Genomic DNA, 21,438 nt, shown 5'->3' on the forward strand with positions numbered 1-21,438 from the left:
TCTTGGCCTGGTACAACCTGCCTCCTCTCTTCAATGACTGTCTCATGATTTTCACTGGATGAGGCCTGATTGGCATAAGAATTGTCAAGTGCGTTTCCTACCAAAAGGGAAAAACATTTCAACCCTTGTCTGTGTAGGTGCTCAGTCATTCAGGTCATAGTAGTCTCTGGAGCTTGAAAAAGAGCAACTGGACTTATTTTTGTTTCTTCAAATTGTTTCACCTCTCATCCAAAAGGCTTCTTCAAGTTCTCAAACCAAAAGGTGGAGAGACCCAGGTATTTAAACCCCAGTGGGCGTAGTCCCCTGGAGGTGGTTGTAAACCACTATTGTTCATGTGCGTAATCACATGTGCCAAAGTGTGAAAGGAGGGGTCGGTCATTACAATCAGTGGTTTCAGGTGAAACCAATTTGGAACTTTGCCCTATTCAGTGTTCTAGCTAGCGGTTGATCGCCAGGCGTTGCGCCTTGCTGAGATGCTCTTGCGCCGGGCTGAGGATATAACCAGTTTGCTAGCGAGGGCTGTCATTAGCACTAGCGATCGTTCGGTGCTGGAAGCCCCCCCCCCAACCGAGGGGCTCCATCAAAATGTTTTTTATGCTTTAATCCGTGATTAGCGACTAAAAATAGACCTGCAGTAGAAACATATTTAGGAGAATGCTTGTGAATAAAAAGCATTACAGCATTAAGCTCATGCAGCTCCCAGTTTTTCAACAAAAACAACAGCAGTGCAAAGAGGCGGCGCCGTTACTGAGACGGTGAGGTCAGGTGGAGCAACCGGGAAACAGCTGGAGGTCCTTCATCGACCACCTGATCAGCAACATGAAGAAAAGAGAACTTTGTTGCTGCTCCATCCACCTTGTTTCACACAGAGAAACATCTGCAGTACGGAAGTTAAAATATGCAGATGAATTGTTAATAAAAATTATTTCTTATCCAATTACTTGATTAATTGATTGAATAATCAATAGAATACTCGATTACTGAAATAATTGATAGTTGCAGCCCTATTTGTATTCAGAAAGCCAAAGTCAAAAATTAGTTTTCAGCACCAGTGGAGCTGTGAAAGGCCTTCAAGAAAAAACTACAGGTGGCTGATATTCAAATGTAGGAAATGCTTTTAGCAGCTGATCGATAAAACATCTGGATTATGGGTTTTTTTTTGTGTATCCTTTTTACGTGATTTCTGCAAACCCATTAGTGGAAGGAAACGGCACTCTGGGACACATTAAATGCATGATATACAAGTGCAGCTCTTCTGGATTATATGTAAAAATGATCACTCTATCAATCTAATAAGGACTGATCTAGAGTTCTGCATCGGTCCTACATACATAACCAAAAATCCTCTCTGAACCTAACCTGACATGCACCTCAAGAAATCTAACTACACGTCCACAAGGACTGTGATTATTGGCTTCTAATTGGCTTACTAATTAGCATTAGCAAGCTAATGCTAATTAGCTTGGGAGGGGGGTTGAAAAAAAAATTCTGGCTAGAACCCTGCCATTTTATCAAGTGATCTATTGAGGTCACCTGAAGAAAGGTGTGGATGGGGGTTGAGGTACCTGGGGAAGGAGCTCAAGTCAGCATTGTAAGCAGGGGAAAGTTGGTGATGTAATCTGTTCAATGATGGTTGTTCACAGTGACGCTTCTTTTACTCCTCTTTCAACCCTTTGAGGTGTACAGTCACATATATGTGATCATTCAGAAAAATATTCATTGCCTTGTGGTCACTTGTATTGGTTACATCAGGAATTCCCAAAGTAATGTGCATGCATCACCAGTACTACAATTTAATATATAACCTCAATTTTTTAAACCAGTTTTGTTAACTGGAGTTTCATTTATTCAAACATAATAGATGTAAAGTCCATAATTTGTTGGACAGTGTTTTTTTTCCTGACAATTTCTAGTTAAATAAAAGCAGATAAAAAGAAAAAAAAAAAGAACCACAAAAAAATGCTTTGCCAGATAATTTACTTCTGTGTTTCATAAATAAAAACAGTCAGTGAATAAGCTTATTGATTTGTCAACAAATAAGTCCAGAAACTATTTCTGCACTGGTAAAAATAATCATTGTAACTCCAAATCCCAACACAGGAGAACTGGCTCAGAGAGCAGTCAGTCATGGTGGTGCAATACATCACACTGGGCTCTTCTGCTTCGTGCAAGTAAGCACAAAACTATATGTATACACACAAACACACACGTACCTTCATGTCTCAACAGGACATGAAGGTACGTGCATCATCTACCCTGCTATCCAAACACTCCCTCCTGACTGCGAACTATGAGCCTCTCTGATGCACAGTCCACCAGAAATAGCCAGGCCTTCCATCCGTCATATCACAAGGCCGCCAAAAACAAGGGAAGTCATCAGAGTTTTCCTGTAGAATCACCCTGAGGGAGTCTCATAACCGAAGAAGAAGAAGAAGAATCTCTTTCTCTGACAGATCAAGCAGGCAGATGGAGAAAGGAAGAAGAAGAAAGGGAATGGAGGGGGAGAGGCAGAGGAGCAGCCTAAGAACCATTCATTAGCATCACTCAAGCAGATCATTAAAGAACGAGAGAGAGAGAGAGAGAGAGAGGGAGCAAGGGGAAGAGAGGGAGACTCCAGTTTAAAGACGGAGCCTGCGAGAAGTGACAATAAACCATCAAAGCAGAATAATACAGTGAAAGCAGCGGGTACAAAAAAGTCTTGGGGAAAAAAAAGGGATCCACAATATTTGCCTTTGTTGTTTTTATTTCCAATTTGCAGCTTTTAAATTACAGTCATAAAATATGTCGCAGAGGAGACAATGATAGCAATCGAAGTTCCAATCTGAGTGCAATAAGCAATGACGATCCAATGTTTATGTACCTAGTTCTACGGACAACGGAAAGGATATAACTTATGTTTAGTGTAAATCAATGAAATAATTCAAAGAATTTAATTAAAGGAAGAAAAGAGGGCAGCTGCTGTGTAGGACCATGTGTGTCCATTGCGGAGGTGTAGCATGTTTATCCTCAAATTGACATTGCGGAGCTCAATTGGGCCACAGGGTCTCAAAGAGCATCAAGGTCTAATTTCATGATCTTGCACCCGAGCTTTGTATGTGTCAATGCTTTGCCAGGTATATTTTTGGATGTGAGTGGGCAAGTGTGTGTGTTAGTTTGGTATGATGCTGTCTCAGTAACAAAAAAAGAAGCCCTTTGTACTTGTGAACAGCAGTAACAGCACACAGAATCATCATTTGTAAAGCTGAAACAGCAAAATGATTTCACTGCAAGATCCATTTAGCAGCATTTTTAGAGCCTAGTCCAGAAGTACCTAAATGCTCAGAAAACTCCCATGTGGTACAAGCAGAAGCTGCTAAATTGACTTTGTGGTTTTTTGCCTGTTTTTTTTTTTTGCACTTTAATAATTTAATAATTTTTTTGGCTCTCATAGAAACCACAATTTACAAAATGAACACCATGTCATATTCAGTAAGACTTTAAACTTGTGAATGAGATCCTAAGCTCATCAGGAAAGTGTTTACTAAGATCTCAGATTAAGCAATCCAAGAGCTGCTTTTACATGGGCTTCTATATCAATCAAACTTCTTTTTGCAACCACAGGAGTCACCCCCTGCTGGCCAATAGAAATAATGCAACTTTAAGGTGCTTCCACATTGACTTCAATTTTAAGACAGTGAATCTATGTCCATCTTTTATATACAGTCTATGATTCTACTGCTCAATAACTTTGTAGCTTTTAACATGTCACATTGTTATCTTCAATTAGAACAGCTATTGATTCACTTATCTATACTGGATCCATTTTACTTGTTTTATCATAATAGCCATATGATGAATCCCATGAGATATGATTTTGTTGAAATAATCATTATCCTATAACAGCTTTTTCTACAGCAGCTGTGATATTAATTTAGAAAGAAAGGAGCTGTAAGTAAGAGAGGAGGAATCTATTCAAAATCCATTGTAAACCTGAAAATCACAACTCAATAACTCACTTCCTGTGCGATGTGAGCCTTGGGCCAGACTGGAAGTGTTTGTGTGGCCTTGAAAACACACCCTTGTGCCCAACACACAGATTTTACCCAGCCCCAAAACCCAAACCATTCCACTGTTCCAGCCATTAAATCTCACCCAAAACCACAACAAACATCCTGAGCACAGATGGGCTCGGGGAGGGGGAGGGTGGGACGACGGTACTATGGGCCACAAATCCCCTTCAGGCATCAACAGAGCTCATACACTTCTACACATCGTGACAACTTGAGCTAAAGAAATATTTAAAAATAAACCACTCAGAGCAACATTCATATTCAAAGACCAGCCATGTCTCACAGGGTATATGCAAGGGCCAAGAGCGAGCTGCATAGTCGACAGTGTAAAAAGGACAGAAATCTGTAGTGAATGAGGATTTGAGTGGCAAAAGGCAGAGCTATAAAAGTGGATGAGGACTGGAAAGTTGAATAGAAGTCCATTAAAAGTGGCAGGAAATGCTTCACTGCCTTCAGCCTTCACAGAGAGAAAGACACATCGGCATGAAATACTGCCTCTTGGCTAAACACAGTTAGCCTCAGTTCTTTTCTCTCTCTGGCTGTGAATGAATGAGAAGTGCAACATTTGTAAGATAACAACATCTGGTAACCACAGTCACAGCTGCCAAAGTCTTGGATTGGCTGGACATCTGTCCTACCTCGCCAGTCATCTCACTGCAAGTCCCCCTCAAATGTTTGGCAACACACAAAGACTTGCGCCCGAGGACAACAGACCGCAGGTTGCTGGCCCATTCTGTTTCCAATAAAGATTTTACTGCAAAGGTGACCGTCCTGCAAATCCAAATCTACCACCCTAAACACACACAGGCGCTCAGGTACACACTTATACCAACTCACACTGCAGAGGCAGATCTTGCTCATAAAATAAAGAGAAATCTCACAGAGGTGATTCACATTCAGCATGTAAACAGGCTTGGAGTCATCAGTCTGCCTCTCTAGTCTCCATTTGTAACAGACACACACACACACATCTTGGAGTAAGATCTCTCTGTGTGTCCTTCCTGTGACAGCCAGGTCCATTAGATGAGATGAAGACACATATAAAACCTAAAGACTCTATTAGAAGCAAGCAGTCTAGTTGATCCATCACATCTTATGGCCTCACCTGGTAGTAAGACAACCCTGTCAGTGTCTATGATCTTGATGCGAACTCAACAGTGGTCTCATGTTTGGTTTATATAAAAGACTCTGTGTTTGCAGAACAGGATTCGTAAAACTGCTGAGGCATGTTTGGATTTGAACTACTTGTGTTACAGTCTGACTGATACTGGATAATATGTGCTGATGATACTGATTGATATATGATATATAAGGGGGGCTAATATACCCATTTACAACTCCATATTTTTATTCTCTCATCCAGAGAAGCTTTGAATGAATTAGTCTTCAAAATCAAGCTCAAAGTGGGCAGTCCCTCAATTTATACTCTGAAACAAGCTGTTTAAACTCCTCTCCCTGTAGGACAGTCTTCTGATTGGCTGCCTCGTGCAAACAGAAGGTTTCAAAAGCAGGTGGCTGGGGGCACTGTCACAGTCAGAGCTATGTGACCACATTAAAGTCATTAAAGATCAGGACTCACTGACATTATCAGGATCCAAGAGTAGAAGAATTCTGAAACTGAGTGTTTAGAGTTGTCTGCTTTTGGCTCACAGTGATTAGATAATGATTACTGCATTACTTGAAACTGGCCATGTATACCATGAGGATCCACTATTAGAAAACATAAAAGGTCTACTTGAAAAAAAAAAAATCATACTGTATTATTTTTTTTCCTAACAAATGTTTGATAATCATCTCTTATATTACATATTGATAAAGATATATACAGAGAAAGGCATTTTGCATTTTAAAATAATATATACCTTCCAATTTGACACTTAGCATCTGACTAACTCTCAATAGAGTTCAACTGCATCTCAAGGTCTTAATCAGTGAATGTTGTTTGCTTAGTGTCCATGGAAACGGTACTGAAAAATGTTAGCATTCAGCAATTTAGTAACAGAGTAACTACAAACATCTATTTTATAATGGCTGGCAGTGTTACATTGACAAGTTGGCAGCAATTTTTTATTTAATCTCTACCACTGTCATACTGACTATGCAATAAAAAGACTGATTATTGGCAACATATTTTATTGTTTGTTTGAACTTTCTTATTATAAGCCTGCCAATCATGCATAGAGCACTCTGAATTGTAGCAAACTCCATGGAAGGTAAACAAAAGTTATTTCGATTGACTGGCAACAAGAATAAAAGCAAGTTAATCAACCGATCAGCCAACAAGAGTTGGTCCTCGGGTGGTCTGAGGCCTGCTGAGGACCTTTTGTTGCGTGTCATGTTCTGCATCTCTCTTCTCATTGTCTGCCAACTCTCCTCTCTTCAAACACTACTCCACCTCTGTGGCTTAAAAATCAATGACCTCGCCAGAAAGCAGAAAACGTGACATTTCACAAGAAACCTTACCATGACATGAACACTTAACAGAACCACAAACTCTTCTCAAAAGTGTTGCTGTTCTGTAGGTCCTGTTATATCAACAAAAATTACCTGCTGTGCTTTTAGGCAGGAGGACCATTCAAGAACAGTACTTTCTCTAAATGACATCTTTGGCTTCTCTCAGCTCAAATGATACATGTTACTCATCAACTGACAGAAAATCAGCCAATAATATCTGGCGCATTGGACCTGCTTTTAAGTGTGAATAACATTGTTTTCCTCCCACATTCAACTGTGAGAAAAGTGCAGCTACTTAAATAGCAAATGACAGAAGATCACGGGGAATATTAAGCGAATGGTGCAGAGGCGCTGATGCCCACATCTCCAGCATGGCTGTGAATAACATTTAGACTTCTATCTTGCTGCTTTCTCTGACATATGTACAACACACGCTACACGCTACACACTGCACAAACACACAAACATCTGCCATAGTGTCAACGTGGCACTCATGAAAAGTAACACTGCAGCCCTGTAATTTCTTGGGTAACAGTCACCACAGATCTGAGTGCTAAGCAGCAGCATGAAGGCATAGCCTGGTAACTTGTGTGCACGAGTGTGCAGGTGCCAATATTCATGTTTGCATGTCACCGACAGATAGAAACAGTTGCCTTCGGCCGAGTGTCTCCACATCACATGCCTGTCTCTCACAGCAGAGAGAGGTGGCAATTAAAATGACTCCAACTGGCATAAAATCAGCATGTGCCATAAACACCACAGTGAGGGCGTGAGAGTGATGCGAGTGAAAAAATGAAATAAGGTGACGAGAGAAAGAGCGCAGAGGTGAAAAGTCATTTTAGACGAGCATTCGGGTGAGAAAAAAATGAGCAGAATGAAAGAGAAAGCGAGAGAACGAGCACAGAGAATCACTTACAGCTCAGATGTGCTGCTACATTTCTTGCAGGTGTGGGACTGATTAAAAGAAATCACACACATAACATTTTCAAGCCTAATGGTTTTTTTTTTTTCATTTAACTATTTTGCACAAAATAAAAATGTCCTTTTCTGAAATTCCAACAGAAGCAAATGACCCAAAGAAGCCACAAATAGAACACAAATAGCACCAAAGTTAGGTTTTACGTGTGTAGACAACAACAGGGATTCTCAGATGGTAGCCCATTTTCTAAAATGAAACAAAAGATGTTTTCAGTAAAGCAACCCTTTAGCCATGATTATAGGTATATGTGCTAGAATAGGTATTACTGTAAGAAGGGGATATTTTTGCGTTGTGATTGCACCACTGACGGCACTTTGAATACTTTCTCATCCTCCATCTTTAGTAAGTCTATTATTACCAAGAGCCAGCAACAACCACACGCAATATCACACCTTTACTACTGCTGCAAGAAAACAAATGATAATTCTGAAGAAATATCACACAGTCCTATGACACAACTGAGCAGGAAAGACTCCCCAAGAGTCTCTTCCTCCAAGTCTCTGTGGGAAAGTACACTCTGATTGTATTAGCTGAAAAGAGGGAACAGGGGGAAGCTGTAGAAATAAATGAGAGCTATGTCACCAAGCTGCAGAGTCAACATGTCCACTGCACGGATGAATTCCTTTCTTTTAGGCAGGCAAAATGCCTTATTGATTACTGAGTGCAATCTTGGGCATTATGTACTATGAATGGTAGTCCTACTTGTCTTATAATACAGCTGCTTTCTGACACAGTTGTGATTGTGTTTTCTGATGGATAATGGCCAATTTAGAGCTCAAGTAAATTAATTATTTAGCTTATTACTTAGTCAATTGTCATTCAATCCATGATATGACAGCATCATGCAATTGCTGCAGATTTGTCAGCTGGACATCCCTCATGCCAATCTCTTGTTTCTCCATCATTTAATACTGTAAAGAATAAGCCTCTACAACGTGAAGACTTACTGCTTTGTTCTGATATCATTCTATAAACACAGGTTTAGGATTAATAAGACCTGACAAAAGAAGCCATCAGAAGACATTGTGGTTGGGATTCTTTGTTTTGTTTTTTTTATGCACATACAAATAAATAATTAAAAAGACGTTAGAATAATCCATGATGGCAATATTTGTTAGCTCTAGTGACGCAAATCCTTAGCCACAACAGTTTAGTTTCCCACTTATCATGCAGTATTATGTCAGGAAGCAGACTAAATTATTGCAAATTTGCAGTTTTTCTTTAAAGGAACAGATGTAAGCCTAGAATGATGACTGTTTCTGTTCAGGACCCAGGGGATTTGGGTAAGCACTTCTCAGATATCCATCAGCTCACAGATGTCCTTGTGCTGAGGACAGAGGCAGCACTATTAAAAGTTTGTGAAATATATTTGTATATAATAAAAAAAACCCATATAGACTACTCAAGGCTAGAGAAGAGAAGAGAAGAGAAGAGAAGAGAAGAGAAGAGAAGAGAAGAGAAGAGAAGAGAAGAGAAGAGAAGCGATGCTTGGTGTCTCCATAGGCCTGTTTTTTAGCATCTATTAGAATAGCATTTGTCCTTCAGAGCCCCACACCTAGCTTTGTTCTATTTTTATACAAACACACACCTCTGCGTGACCTCCTTGTGTTGAGTATACTGCTGGTTTACTCCGCCTTTGATTTGTGGAAAAGGAAAAAAAAAAAAGATACCGTGCAAAAGTTGAGCCAACCCGCATTTCTTTTTATTTTGATAGGAAAATGGGAAATGGATGCAGCATAGGGCTGCAACATGGAATTTCCTCGTGGAAGTGTCATACTTTTAAACCCATCCATCTATTTTGTTCCCTTATTGTGTGATTTTTTTTATTGCAATACACTACAGGAAGATATGGGGGCAGTATTGCCTCCATTGTCTGCCAATAAAAACAACAGGAACAGCGAGGAGGGTGGAGAAAATAAAAGAAAATAGAGAGACTGTCAAAGGTGTGGGAGCATTTCACAGAAAACAAAAATAAAGTTGAATGCAGACTGTGCAAAGCAGAGCTTTCCTTCCACAGCAGCATCACAGCAATGCTGCTGCATTGCTCATATTTTTCTGGGTTATTAATTTAATTGTGATAAGAGACAACAAGGTGAAGTTAACAGGTGGGCAGGCTTGAACAGGTGAGTTAAGATTGAAATAATCGTTGACTAACTGACTAATTGATAAAAAAAAAAACTGACAGATTATTCGACTACCAAAATAATCATTGGTTGCAGCCCTAATGCAGTGATTTCCATACATGTGCAAACATACATGGAAATACATTATATGAGGCATAAACTGTTAACCAGCTTGAAAGTCAATATGACTACCTTTATTCTTCAACACATCCTGAACTCGCTTAGACAAGACTTCTTGTATTTTCTTTAAATAGTCTCCATTGCTTCATGAAGGAGATGTCCTTCAGGAGTGCCCTTCATTCTATTCCAAAGCTCTTCTTCTCTGTTACGATGATCCCACACTGCTTCCATAATGTTGTGGTCCAGGCTTTGGGGAGGCCAAACCATGACTGATAGTGTTCCACTATATTTTTCTATCCAGGTATACTTTTACTGCATTGGCAATGTGTTTGGGATCACTGCCATGCTGAAAAATGAAGCTGAACCCCAGGTTGCGATGTATGAATGTTAGGTAGAAAGCATTTAGGTGTAAAACAAGTGCTTGAGTGAATGAGTGAATGAGGCATATTGTAAAGGACTTTGAGTACTCATGTATGTAGAAAAGTGCTATATAAAAACCAGTTTATTTACCATTGCATGGTGGATCAAAATCTGATGGTACTCTGCATTCATATTTCCATCAATTTTGACCAGATCTCCAACACCACTGGCTGAAATGCAGCCTCAAACCTTGACAGAAGCTCCATTGTGTTTTACAGATGGCTGTAGACACTCACTGTTGTACCTCTCTCTACCTCCTCTGTATTTAATGACAATTTTAATGAAAATTTTCAAATTTGGATTCATCACTCCATCAGACCTGCTGCCACTGATTTTCAGTCCAGTTCTGTTGTAATTTGGCATACCTCTGCCTTTTCTCCCAGTTTCCCTTCCGTAAATGGTTTCTTGACACTCACCCTTCCACTGAGACCATTTCTGATGAGGTTTCAATGAGCAGCAGACTGATCAACTGAAAGGCCTGGTGGATTTTTTTTTCCCTGTTTCTGAAGGACATGACTTTCAAATACTGCTCATCTATTGTAGATATTTTTTAAGGCCTGCCACTTCTTCTTTTGTCCTCCACATAGTTTTTTAAAGGACACACTACACACCATGCTGAGATATACCAAGTCTTTGGCTAATGGCTCTTTTGGAATCACCTAGTTGGTGCAAAAATACAAATTTATGCCTTTCATGGATTCAACTAAAGAAATTGGAGCAAATGGTGTGTTTTTGCAAAAGAGTAGTAACAAAGTGCCTACAATTTAAAATTGGTTCTTTGCTAAATTGTCTGTTATGTGCAGATACAACACTGATCCATCCCTTGAGTTAGGTGGCTCTTTGAATGATTGCCTTAACATGGACCTATGTTAAGGTTGTAACAATCAGGAAGAACATTCCTCTGAAAATGGTCAGGTACAAGAACTGGACTGAAAATTTGTGAAAAAGCAGCCGATGTCCAAAGAAAAACTTGGAAATTCTCTGCAAACAAACAAAAAACAAACAAACTCATATTCATGGACTGTTGTACCATTTTAAGTGGACTCTGTGTTATAAATGATCATCACCACCTATTAATCTCTACTGATAATCAGACTGTAAAAGGTCTGCAGAGTTACAAAGTACAGAGGCCATGCCTAAGAGTGATTCCCTGCCACAGAAAACACTGCTCCTAAACAGCCTGAAGCACTTTGTTTCCAGTGTAGAGTTTTCTTCCATTGTTCATCTGTGTCACCATGCACCACATTTGCAATGTTCACCTGGCACCTACTTCTGGCACATGCTTAAACAAAAAACAAGCAAGTCACCACTATTTCCTTGCTAGGCCTGCTTCCGCTAACTAGGATCTCTCATCTACCAGCAAAGAATTGCAAATGTTTTGTTGTTGGCTACAAGAGGAAACACAAAACAGAAGAGTCTTCACACCATCCCTGCAGGACAGTGGATTACTTTTATTGTTTTGTCCAGCTTTACTATTAACCTTGACCCTTTTGTGCTACAGTATAATGTGTGATATCAGGGTGTGTATCAGCCCAGTGCTTTTTTACAAATGTGCTCCCACACTTGTCACAGTTAAGGTTGCAACGCTGACTTGGCTGTCTGAAGATATGAATCAAATTCTTTTTCAGTGACTCTGGTTTTTGATTTACTTTTGGTCATCATCTTGCTATGTTGCCCATCCTGTCTAAAGCATTAGGTCATGCACTGCTTCCCTGTAAAAGGCCTTGATGCAATTTTGAGTTCACTGCAACGCAGCCCCACTCTGGGGTAATAAAGCAGCCCCAAATAGTATGGCCAACCTGGCTTCACAGCTGTGTACAATGCAATTTTTTTTTCTTAAGAATTTTTCATCTTATCCGAGTTAAACTTGGAGTGGGGACCCAAAGGATTGGGTTGAGTCTGAAGTCATCTAGATTAGCTGAACTCACATGTTGGCCCAAATTTGTTTTTGGTTACCGTTTACAAATACTTACTGTCTGCATGTGAGGCTTTTGGGAACATTGGTAAATTGAAGCCACATTACCTACTGCCTCGAGTAAAGTCTGAACCCTGTAGGAGACACTGCAGTGCAATTTGGGCACAAAGGCACTGCAGCAGTCTCTCCACTGCTTCTTTGTTATGTACATGTTGTTGTGATTACAGCATGGCTCACACAAAAATCATCTCTATTGAGAGCAGCAGACTTTGTTAGTAACCAAACACTGAATGTCTCCATTTAATTCATTTGCCTCTACAGCCAACACTGGGCCATTACCCAAAATGACATTTTGGCACATTTTTAACATTTTTGGTATTGCAAAAAAAAAAAAAAAAAAAAAAAAAGGAAGAAAAAAAGAAAAGAAAAAGCACTTTTAATTATTATTTTTTTTTAAAAGTTTTTCAGCTCTACATTACAACTCAATCCAACAAACTGAAACTGGATCCCAGTTCAAACTAAACTACTGTCAGTACATGTTATCTAATTTGCAGACAGGCAGCCAGTAGGATGGGCCAATAATCGGTACATCCCTACTTCCACTCTCATCTCCTTTACTGGCACACCTGAGCCCAAGTAGCTTATCAATGAAACAATTAGCACAGAGGTTAACACACTTTTTTAAGCCTGGATTTTGGACGATTACTCAGTGTGTGTTATAGGCATGACAAGTGTGTGTTATTTGTCTGATCAGATTTTCCCTTTAGGTGAAAATCAGGCCACGCTGTTTTGTAATCAGTGCTGAAATTGTGGTACTTAAAAATAGAGATTTTTTTTTTTTATGAGTATGAAAAGTATGTCCTCCATTTATGCCAATTTCTTTTGGCTGAATGATTATTAAAAACTTGAGTTATGCTTCATGAAGGGAACCAGTTTCATAGCAGATTCTATTTGCCAAGCTCTGGAGAGAAGCCTGGCAAGTAAAACACAAGAAGTTGATTTTTAAGAGCGAGCGGTAAAATAACTTGTAATTTTGTGATGAAATGAAATGACTCGATGACTTCAAACTGCAGTTCTTCCCGGTGGGGATTTTATGTGCATTACATGAATTTATAATAAAGTCAGAAGTCAGAGGTGCGATTTATTGAATTAAACAGGTCAAATTACAAGCTTCAGAAAATGGTGGATTTTCTCACTGTGCTGCGGTGGGATTGGGGGCTGAAGACAATGACAGCTTATGCAGACTTCAAACTAATTTTGTAGACCCCCCCCCCCCCCCCCCCCGTTGGTTTGCATTAGAAAGGCTTGTTTTTTTTGGATAAAATGTGCTGCCAATGTACATACAGGCATGTCTTGTTTTATTGCTGTAACAACACAGATGTGAATTTATTATTAAAATCACACATTTTAAAAAATCATTAACACTGAAATTATGTGATAATTCTCACATGCAATGTCAAGCCTAGTCATCTGATTGAAACTGGCAGACATTTAGCTCCCAAACAAGTTGCTTAATAATTGCGGCGTTTTACTGCCTTTCCTCTCTTATTTTACACACTGTGCTTATTTCATTCATGTGCTTGGAATGGCACAATGTAATGTAGTGACGGAGGTTAAGATATGAAGACAGCAAAAAAAAAAAAAAAAGTTTTTAAAAAAAACCAAGAGTGAGTGTTATTCTTCCTCTGTGAATGTGGGACACAAAAAGCCCAGAGAAGAAGAGCTAAGTAAATGTCAGCTACGCCTTTCTTTCTCTCTCTGACACACACACATGCACATGTCTGTCACAATCTTACACCCTCCCAATTGCTCATGTACTCCTGGGCTTTTAATATACCACTGTGCCCCCCCCCCCCCCCCCCCCCCCCCCACACACACACACACACACACACACACGGCAAGTGTTCTTATTTGTATTCCTGCTATCTGAAGTCTGTGTTCTCTGGCAGACACTGATATATCAATTGCATAAATATTCATACACTAGTCAGAGTGGCAAGCTTCATCAGCCTCCTCTCTTCGTGCAAGTGTGATTGCACACCAACACACACCCTTCATGCACTCTGGTAAAGCATTCCTACACAATACTAACCTTGCACATGCATCCATACAGTGAGTGAACACTGAACTGTTGAAAGCTGCCACAGCAGGGTCTTTCATCACAAGCTAATGAACCACATCAAGTCTGTCACACACACACACGCACGCACACACGCAGTGTGAAGTGAAGCCACTTATCAATCATTTCCTGGCTGATTAATTGGTAGAGCGGCTCTCCTGGCAGATTAATCACATCTGTGTGAAAGACTGTGTTTGATCAGTGTCACAGAGGAGACTGAAACCAGGACATTAGGTGGAACCCAGTATGAGCTAAAGCTTAGATTATTCAGAAGACCATAGCTGTAGTTACTTTTCTCCATAAAGACTTACTCGACTTTTAGTTGGATGCTGACGTGACTTCATTAGAATGGAATAAGAATCCCCCCACCCCCTCACCCTTATTTTGTGGGTAGGATTCATTAAGGTGCTGTTGTTAGAGAGACCATTCAAGATCTTTGTCATTGTGCGTTTGTCATCTCCACTCACTAATTTTCTTCCCTACATCTTCACGGCTCATTGCTCCCAAGCTTCATCTCTTTCTCTCCCACATACACACTTGGATATATTACTGCCACCTCTTCTGATTGGAAATATCAATTTGCATTTATCTAAAATTCACAACCAGCAATGATGCACATTTATACAGTGCTACCATATAGCTCATGCTCAGGGAGACCTTGTCCTTGGTCTTTTCAGTATTGCTTTCTTCAGCTTAGAGTGAATGGATGATTATGGATGTTGCCAGCATAAAGCAAAAACCTGAAGTTAAAACTCTGTATTACTCGTCTACTACCCTGATCCCCCTGTTTTCAGGTTGATACATTCTCTGCTTTTATCAAAGTGCAAAGTGATGGAGTATGAAGCCTGCACCATCAGATCTACAGAGAAGCAAATACAATGATTTAGAGATGAAAAAAATCAAATGTGAGATGAAAGAATTTCCTGTGTTAATATACCAAAGCGGTATATGTGTTTTTTTTTTTTTAAAAACTGTTTATTGTTTAAAGAAAATCACTATTTTATCAAAGGACAGTGCTTTCAGGGGCCTGAGGGAAACATGATAAAAGGAAGGAGGAAGAGTAGACACACACACACACACACACACACACACACACACACACACACACACACACACACACACACACACACACACAAGCCAGCTGTTCCCCCAGCTCCTCCTTAATCCTCCATTATGTCTTCCAATCAAAGATGAATGTCATCTAAAAATCAAAGCATGCATCTAATATTTAACTGCGCTTGAATGGCATACAAGTCCACCATCATATGGGCTCACACTGAATTGCAAATGTCAAATGTCCATTGGTCATTCCACAATACCAGTGGACCTCGCTTTGCGTGGGGCATGAAAAGATTTCATCCGGTGAAGTGGGGCATGATGGAAAAAGTTTGAGAACCACTGCGTTAACAGAATCAGAATGCTTTATTAATCACAGGGAGGAAATTGTTTTGTTACAGATGCGGACTTAAAAAATAAATATGAAAGATAGAACATTTAACTTCTCTTTCTATATAGATATATAACATATATATACTTATACAGTACCAGTCAAAGGTTTGGACACACTGGTACTGAATATTAACCATAGGTTTTGTTTGTTTTTTTTTCTTTAACTATGTAGAAAATTTGGATCTGGGAGAGACTCAAATTGTTCTGGACAATGAAGTTTTGTTTTTCTTTGGTGTGTATTTTTAATTGATGAAAAGATTTTTATGTGCATACCGTTTGTTGTATGTCAAAAATCAACAGAAACAAAGCCTACTTCAGTCCTGCTGATTTAGTTGTAGTAGTGTAAACAGCAAATGCAAATTTAAGAACTGTAGGGAAAGAAAAACAATAAGAAAACAAGCTTTAATAGAAGAAATCAGGCAGTAATTGGCTTTTCTTTTCTTTTCTTTTCTTTTCTTTTCATTTGCTGGCATGAGCCAGCAAACAGGGCAGTGGAAGGAGTTCGTTACCACAGAATCTAGTCAAAACAACACTAATATGTAAAATACTACTCCAGTAAAATTAGAACGAGCTCATCGCAGCAGCCATGTGGAGAATTTAAACCTTGGAACTGAACAAACTGATATGATTGTTCAGCGTCTGTGACCCAGGTGATAAGGCTGGTTGTCTGAAGTCGGTGCCTCCGTCCTTGCCCTTTAAATGTTCCTAAGTGTCCTTGAATCTTGTGTTTCATCGACTGACTGAAATGTGTTGTTAAGGGCTCTGTAGAAATGATAAGATTAAACCTAGTCAAAAACCTAAAGTCATATAAATCCCTCGACAAGATTTTCAAATAAAGGTTATATTCTTAAATTGTGTTTGATAAGCCGAGATCCTGAATGGGCATATCAGGTTCTGCTTTGGAGTGGCGCTCTTGGTTGAATGATCTTTTTCTGTGGCTGCTACTTCAACTTCTCTTGCCTACAGTGTACTGCAGAGTTCAGTTTGGGGGGGGGGGTCTTACTGGTACTGTTGTATCTGCACCCACTTCAGTTCATTTTGAGTGCTTTTAAGGGCATTTCTTATCACTGCTACACAGTTGACATTAACTTAGACATCTGGTTGAAGCCCCAAGATGTTTCTAATCTACAGATCTTGCATGGGTGCTTAAACTCTAGTAAGAGTCGGATGGCAGGCAATTTTCTCCAACTTAATATTAAGAAAACAGAAATCCATTTTTGGGCCCCTAACAACTTTATGCCCAGGGTAATGTTACTCTAGGCAACTCTAGGTGGTGCCCAGAGCAACAAAAGCAGCTAAAAGCTCATCTTTTTAAACTTGCTTTTGGGTAGTCTTTTGTCTTTAGCAGTTTGGTTGTGAAGCAATTTGTTTATCTTGAAAGGTGTTATATAAATAAATATTTACTTTTACAATTGTGTCTAAGAACATTTTAAAAACTGGAGGGAAAATACCCATTAGAATTTGAGGTTGTGTCGATTTGTGCTGTTTGTGTCTTTTTTTCCTGAGCAACAACATATTTAACTTCATGTAAAGTAACTGGAAAGTAAAAACCATCTAATTTTCACATTATATAAATCAGGGATGTTAGTCAATAAAAAAATACTTAGAAAAATATTAATTAACAGATTCATCGACTCACTGTTTTAGCTCTAAATATAACATCTCTGACACTCGATGATCATTGAGATGCAGGTTGAGTCGTTTTCATTCTGAAAGACTTCTGCCACCACAAGGCACACTGCAACAGACTCCAAATGCCAAGTGCTGCTTCCGCCATCCTGAGTCAACAGCTTCCTGGACTCCATTCATCCCTTCCTGTGTCCATCCATTCATGACGGCTCTCATCTCCATACAGCTGGCTTCCTTGGCACAACAACTCTTTCAATTAAACAACAATGCAGAAAACAACCCAACAACGGGCCTGTGGTGCAAACTATTTCCATATTTCACATGCACCCAATTTCCATACGCATACAGGATGCTGAGAAGCAGCAGGCAGTAGGCCTATAATTGGGGCACCCATAAATAAGATACAGAGCAACACCTGGATTTCTGCTGATTTGCAGGAGATGCATGCGTGAATAAAATGGCAGCATTTCATTTTAATAACACTGTACTCTGTTGGTGTCATCCCTCCTTCTTTCCCCTTTAATTAATAACTTTTTTACTTATTTCTATGTCTTTGTAGGCCCTTCATTTATGGACATGCCATCCTAACACTCCAATTCCAGTGATTAAATCTCCTCCTCCTCCTTAGCTTTATCCACTTTCTCTAGCAGTAACCTTAAATTCACATTCTTTTTAAATGTGACAGGTGCAGCAAACTGCCACCCTCCTCTAGCTCAGTCTGATTAGTGATAGAAAAAAATATACCACTGAAGACAGCCATAAATACAAGTGCTGCACCAGTGTATGTATACAGTGGTGTGAAAAGGTATTTGCCACCTTCCTGATTTCATATGTTTTTGCATATTTGTCACACTTACATATTTCAAATCAAACAAATTTTAATATTACACAAAGATAGGCCGAGGAAATATTAAAATGCAATTTTTTAATTGACGATTTTATTTATTTAGGAAAAAAAAGCTATCCAAATGTACCTGGCCCTGTGTGAAAAAGTAATTGCCCCTCTTGTTAAATCATGAATTAACTGTGATTAACCATATTTGTTGAAAAGCTGAGTTCAATTTCAGTAGCCACACCCAGGCCTGATTACTGCCAGACCTGCTGAATCAAGAAATCACTTAAATATAACCTGTCTGACAAAGTGAAGTAGGCAAAAAGATCTCAAAAAGCGACACATCATGCCATGATCCAAAGAAACTCAAGAACACCTGAGAAACAAAGTCATTGACATCTATCAGTCTGAAAAGGATTACAAAGCCATTTCTAAGGCTTTGGGACCCCAGTGAACCACAGTGAGAGCCATTATCCACAAATGGAGAAAACCTGGAACAGCAGTGAACCTTCCTAGGAGTGGTCAGCCTACAAAAATCACTCCAAGAATCCATCACCAACTCATCCAGGAGGTCACAAAAGAACCCAGAACAACATCTAAAGATCTACAGGCCTCACTTAAGATCGGAAATCATGATTCAACAGTAAGACAGAGACTGGGCAAAAATAGCATCCATGGGAGAGTTCCAAGGTGAAACCCACTGCTGACCAAAAAGAACACAAAGGCTCATCTCACATTTGCCAAAAACATTTCGATGATCCCCAAGACCTTCGGGAAAATATTCTGTGGACTGACGAGACAAAAGCTAAACTTTTTAGAAGTCCTGTTACATCTCCCATAAAACTAACAGCATTTCATAAAAAGAACATCATAACAACAGTCAAACATGGTGGTGGGAGTGTGATGGTCTGGAGCTGTGTTGCTGCTTCAGAACCTGGACGACTTGTTGTAATTGATGGAACCACAAATTCTGCTCTCTACCAGAAAAATCCAGGAGGAGAATGTCTGTCTGTCAGTTTGTTAGATAGTTAGATTCAACTAATTGTCACTGTGCGCACAAGGCACACAACGAAATGATCATTCCAGATCACTCATCCAGAGACGAGCATCTGCGGTCATGCAGCCAGAGACCGGCACTACCGTTAGGCAATGTGGTTTAAGTGTCTTGCCCAAGGACACAATGCAGCGCAGGGACAGGGGCTTGAACTGGCAACCCTCTGGCTGCAACACACCAGCAAGTCCACCTCTGAATGGCTAAAAAAAAACCTAAACAAAACGAAGACTTTGAAGTGGCCTAGTCAAAGTCCAGATTTACATCCAACTGAGATGCTTTGGCATGACCTTAAACAGGCTGTTCATGCTGGAATGTGGCTAAATTAAAACAATTCTGCAAAAAAGAGTGGGCCAAAATTCCTCCTGTGAAAGACTCATTGCCAGTTATAACAAACGTTTGATTGCAATTCTTGCTGCTAAGGATGGCACAACCAGTGATTAGGTTTAGGGGGCAATTACTTTTTCCCACAAACTGTATTTACGTGGGGTATCTTTGTATAATATTAGCATTTGTTTGATGATCTGAAACATGTAAATGTGACAAAAAAAAGAAATCAGGATGGGGGCAAATACATTTTCACAGCACTGTATCCTAAATGCAGTTCAAAGTTTTCCAACAACACCAACCCTAACCACTGTCCTGTTCATAATTCAGTGCAAAGTCAAACCTTTGACTTTCCTTCTATAAAGTCCAAAGAATTGCTTCCTGGCGCCTCGTCAACTCTGTACTCCCATTCATCAGAGCAGGAAATAAATAAATTAATAAAAATATACAGTGATTCATGCAATGCTTGTTTGTGTGTCTCAAAACAAAACTACACTAGCTGATAAACATACCGACATGCAGAGGGAGGAAAGAAAAAAAAAAATCAATACTCATCTACTCCATCTGCTGCAACTCTCATAAAGCTTGCTGACGGAAATAAAATCCTATACGTGCATGGCTGTATGCATCACATTGTGAGGAATGTAGCCCTCTATTGATCTGAACATTGGCTAAATTCAATGGCCTTTGGAGAAGAGGATAGTTTTGTGCATAATGAGACATGACTTTGCACTGCAACGCTATGAATACAGGACCAGTACAGTGAGATATATATAAACTAAAGTGCCCACTATTCTGAGTCAACAGTCAGACAGAGACACAGGTAGATAGTGCATCACGTTAGTCTGAGTGACAGGCTTGTGAGGGAACAAGCCATCCCCTCCCACATACTGGCACAGGAGATTCTTACTGAGAGGAACAGATGCCTGTGAGAAACAAAAGTCTGATCCAGGATCACTGTGTCTTTCGACGCTAGTTTTCTTCAGGCCGCAAAAGAAAACAAGTCTGAATTTGTTACAGTCTGGAAGCAAAGCAACAAATTTCTCCCTGACTCAATGACCCCACAGATTCTAATTTTTTCCTTTATTTGTAGCTTAAACATAACTTATTCCCTCAGGTCACACTGATTTAAGAGCTAAACAGTTTAATGACACATGATGAGGTTGTGACGATGACACATGCTGCTCCATGATGGCTCAAAACTTCAGCACAGCCAAGTTCCTATCCAAAATAATGAGAACAGGATGTGTAGCCAAACTCCAAACTCAGTGCCCAATTTCCAAAACAATCCTAAATGTTACCCATTGCAGGTCTGTACTATACTGTGGCCATTTGGGCTGGCCATGTTCAATAAGCTATACATGGAAAGCATCCAAAAACTCTGCTTTCAGTATGTTCCAGCTGATAAATTAACTTGATGCTTATATGCTGAATAAGCTTGACTGCATGGGGAATAATTCTGGATGAACAAGCCTCTAATCATTTTTGTTAATTTTTGGTTTGCAACCTCTTGACTGCTTGTGTATCTGTTGTCATGCCCGGAGAGGGAGAGCTATGGGCGTAGTGACAGAGCCAGCAGGCGTTGGGCCACAGGGCTTCGAGGCAGCCCAGTTTCCACAGCAGGTGCAGTACCATCATGGAGCAGATCCACACCACTTTGGCCTGCTCACCATTTCCAGCCTTAGACACCACTGCACCCCCAAGGAACTGCCTGCTAAGAATAGAAGCCAGCATGAGCCTCTGTCCTTCTCCATGTGCCTGTGTGTGTAGACATGCACATCTTTTAGGCTTTTCATGCTGTGTGCACTATAAGACAGTATGCATGCAGCAACTGTGACATCGCCTGAGCCATATTGAACCTGCACAACTGAGCTATCTGTGAAATCAAATCAAGCAAATGAATAAAAAAAAAAAAAAAGACAATCCCACATTACATGTCACTGTGACTTGATGCAGTGTTTTAGCAGAGTT

The 21,438-nt window shown here is 39.9% G+C and overlaps 1 protein-coding gene across 1 annotated transcript in view; it reads right to left on the reverse strand.

Moving 5' to 3' along the window:
* The window catches only part of ppm1lb (protein phosphatase, Mg2+/Mn2+ dependent, 1Lb), a 56,400-nt gene that overhangs the window by 19,370 nt on the left and 15,592 nt on the right, over positions 1–21,438 (reverse strand). The gene's annotated exons all lie outside the window — the stretch shown is intronic.

Source organism: Archocentrus centrarchus, chromosome 13 (genome assembly GCF_007364275.1).
Source record: "Archocentrus centrarchus isolate MPI-CPG fArcCen1 chromosome 13, fArcCen1, whole genome shotgun sequence".
NCBI classification, from domain to species: Eukaryota; Metazoa; Chordata; class Actinopteri; order Cichliformes; family Cichlidae; genus Archocentrus; species Archocentrus centrarchus.